This window comes from Phascolarctos cinereus, unplaced genomic scaffold (assembly GCF_003287225.1).
Source record: "Phascolarctos cinereus isolate Bilbo 61053 unplaced genomic scaffold, phaCin_HiC Scaffold_7;HRSCAF=346, whole genome shotgun sequence".
NCBI lineage: Eukaryota > Metazoa > Chordata > Mammalia > Diprotodontia > Phascolarctidae > Phascolarctos > Phascolarctos cinereus.
The window spans coordinates 175,682,109-175,686,199 of record NW_027556180.1 but is presented as its reverse complement, the minus strand read 5'-3'; the positions used below and the strand labels follow the sequence as shown (position 1 = coordinate 175,686,199).

The 4,091-nt window shown below is 37.1% G+C and overlaps 1 pseudogene; it reads right to left on the bottom strand.

The window, feature by feature from the left end:
* Nucleotides 1-3,247: 3,247 nt before the first annotated feature.
* LOC110203215 (adenosine 5'-monophosphoramidase HINT1 pseudogene) lies at nucleotides 3,248-3,625 on the bottom strand (annotated as a pseudogene).
* Nucleotides 3,626-4,091: the final 466 nt, after the last annotated feature.

The following is a 4,091-nucleotide window of genomic DNA, read 5'->3' as shown; positions in this document are numbered from 1 at the left end:
CATAATTAATAAGATAATAAAGAGCTATTGGAATTTATTGAATTGGTAGTGCCTTGGTCAGAACTGAATTTTAGGAAAATTAATTGACAAAAGAATGGAGGACGAACTAGTAAGGGAATATATGGTCACACACACACACACACACACAACACACACATCTGGTCTATTATATATACATATGTTTATATATGAGAGATAACAGGATATGACATAATATAACATAGTATAACATAACATAATATACAATATAATATTATAAAACATTCCAACATATAGACATATAATGTTATATATTGTATTTTATATTATATTAATCTGTTTCCTAAACATATATATGTATATATTTATCTCCATTGGGATAGGTACCAAACCTGTGATTTCATTATTATAGGGAACTCTCTGATTAGGAAACTCTCTCTACTAATGCAGGCCTGCACTGTCCATACACTGACTATGCCTAATCTTAGAGAGTCTTAGAGAGTTGCCTAGATCATTGAGAGTTTAAGTGACTTGCTCAGTGTCAGGCAGCCATTAGGCATCAGTGTCTAATCAGTTGCCAAGTTCTGTCATTTCTACCTTTGTAATATCTTTAGTACATGTACCTTCCCTTCTCTGACACTGCCCCTGTACTGGAATAGGCTATCATCATCTTATACCTGGACGACTGCAATAGCCTTCTGGCTCTCTTCTTGACTCATTTTTCCCATCACCAATTCATTCTTCATTCACTTGTCAGATTGATTTTCCTAAAATTCGGTTCTGACCATGTCACTCCCTTTTCAATGAACTCCAGTGGTTCCTTATTATCTCCGGGATCAAATACAAAGCTTATAATTATCCAGGGCTTGAATTGGGGGGGCATACTTGAATCAGCTTTTACCAGCTTAGAGACAATTATTAAATCTTCAATGTGAGCATTTGTATCTTGGAAATGGGCAAATAAATCAGGGGCTGTTTAATGATGATCTAAACTAAAGTGAAGGAAAAAATGTTAGTAATGCAAATAATTTCAGAGAGCCAGTTGAAAAACATCCAGCAACACACCATTGACTTGACCCACTGTGTTCTGCCTCCAAATTCAGCACTCTTTCCATTGTAATAACTGCCTTACAAAATTAAGTGGCTCATGGTGATGGTGGTAGTACATGTTTAGGAGGGAGGTAGATTTCCTTTTTGATCAGAACAAGTAAAATGTATTGCTTTCTGGCCGTCTTAATACTATGTCATCTGTGCTCTGGCCTTCTTCCCCTAGAACCCATGCTCTGAGCACTGCGACCCTTGTTCCTTACTGGTAAGCATTAAACATATGTTCTAGTTTTTGGCCCACAGTTTCACCTCTGCAGGCCTACCCACCCCCCTTTCAAATCTAGCTGTGAGAATAGTAATCTATTTAACTCTACATTCCTGGATTCCTAGAAAAGTCATTAATCAAATTGCCTTATGACAACAATTGTTTCTGACGTCCCTATTCAAAACAGTCCTCTTTGGCCAAGACTTCTTCATATGTACTGTCTTTTTTTAGTAGAATGTCAGTTCCTTCCAGGTAGGGACTATCTCACCTGCTTGTATTTTCACTCCTAGCATTTAGCACAGTGTATGTTATATACTGTGCATTTAATAAATGCCTTTCCACTTCTTCATTCAGATTAGAGTGGTGATTTTCCATCCTTTTCCCTTATGCTCCAAACTCTGATGTGTGTGTGTACATATGTTTTAAATAACATATTGAATGTTATATACACATACATACACATATGTATATATGTGTGTGTATACCTGTGTACATATACATATATACACACATACATACGCACATACAGATATATACACCAGCTCTCATTGGCCTGCTTTATCTTCATCAGGGCATTGATGTTATAGTGAATATGGGGATAAAGATGTTCTAGAACAGCCAAGGGGCATCTTTACTATGGCAACTCCTGAGTCTGGAATAAACAGACAGGTTTGGGAAAATTCAGCTAGGAAGAGGATAATTTGGTTCAGTGATATGCTTGGCACCATCCCAACAAAAGCAATTCCAAGTACATAAATAATACAGTTTAAAGTAAAACACAGTTATCTTTTTGTTGAATGCCTACCTCTTCATGTAAAAAAAAATCCATACAAGTCTAATTTTTATACAGCTGTTTTGTTATCTTTTAAAAGAACAAGCAATTTTTCAAACCTATATTCCTAATGTTCACCATAGACTTTCCTAGCAATAACTGGTGCAAGTATTCATTGAATTATGTTTAATTATCATCTTTAAACCAGCAGCTTCTGTATCTATATATCTAGTCCCAGTCTCTATGCTGAACTTCAGTTCCATGTCATTATTTGCCTATTGCACATTCAAACTAGATATCTTAAAGACATTTCGAACTCAACATATCCAAAGTGGAACATATTATTTTTGTGGTTTTCCAGTCATTTCTGACTTTTTGTGACCTCATTTCTGGTTTTCTTGGCAAAGGTACTGGAGTCTCCAGCTCATTTTACAGATAAGGAAACTGAGGCAAACAGGTTAAGTGACTTGCCCAGCGTCACACAGCTAGTGTAAGGCTGGATTTGAACTGAGAAAGATGAGTCTATAGGACTCCAGGCCCAATGCTCTATCAGCTGCACCACCTTGTTGCCCTCAACTTATGCACTTGCTATCTTTTCCTACAGTTTCTTCCAGTTTTCCTGTTTCTGTCAAAGGTACCACTATTCTTTCAGTCTTCCAGGTTCATCTTGGATAACCTTGGTTTCATTCTCATCTCCTCCTTCTCCCTCACTCCAGTTACCAAATCTTGCCTTTTTAAACACTGTAACATTTTTCACATCTCACCCCTTTTCTTTACTCCCACTGCTACCACCTTAGTTTAGGTCTTTGTTAGTTGTTGATTGGATTATTGCAACACCTTCTTACTTGTTCTTTCTGCCTCAATCCTCTCCCCACTTTAGTCTATTGTCTATACGGCTGCTAAAATGATTTTTTTTTAAATATGGAGGGAGTTTAGATCTGACCATGTCTTCCTTACTCAATAAGTTCCATTGGTTTCCTATTTCCTCTAAAATAAAAGCAAAATAAACTCCTTTATTTATTTTTATTGATTTAAAAAAACAGACAACTATCTTTTGTGCATATCTGCAAGTGATTCCTCAATTTCCTGTTTTGCAGAAAAATAGTAAGTACATTGAGTTTAATATGTAAATTGTGAATCTGCTTGCTACCTAAATAAGAGAAATTATTCCCTGTACCACAAAATTATCTATGAGGCCATTTCATTTGATGACCTCCAAGTACATGCAGATCAATATAGTAGACAGATTTTCCCATCTGAACCTTCATTGATCACTATTTAGTATTCCTGCTTCCAGACCAGATCAGCATCCTACTTTTTGCCAACAGTCATTGTATCTAACAAGATTTTTATCATCCTCTTCTTGCACAGATATCTGGGCAATGAATGGGTTTCTTAAATATCTCTAGGAAATGACTTGGAGCTTGTGGAGAATTGTTGGAAAGCAAGAAACTAGTCATTTTCAAAAATAATTTTGGCTGAGATCTCCTTGCAATTTATTTTCCCAGAGATTGTGTCTTGTGTAGTTGAGCAGTCTGAGTTTTACTGATCTCATCTGCCATCACAGTATATCTTCCATGTTATTTTTTTGCCTTATCTTTTCAAGGCCTGTCTCTGGCAGTTGTCTCTACACTCCTACTACAGGGTCATACACTTTAGCTGTCCTCTACAACCTGGTAACTAGATGATACAGCAGAGAGAGTGCCAGCCTGGCATCCGGGAGACTCATCTTCCTGAGTTAAAATCTGGCCTCACCCACTTATTAACTGTGTGACTCTGGGTAAGTTATCTCACTCTGTTTGCCTCAGTCTCCTCATCTGCAAAATGAGCTGGAGAAGGAAATGGCAAACTACTCCAGTGTCTCTGCCAAGAAAATGGATCATGACACAACTGAAATGACTGTATAATAACATGCAACCTAGTCCTAATCTATCCTACCAGCCTCTTTGGACCTCACTCCCTATCCTGGTATTCTAAGATTCAGCTAAATTGGCCTTCTCACTATTCCTCCCATAACTCACTTTTGGA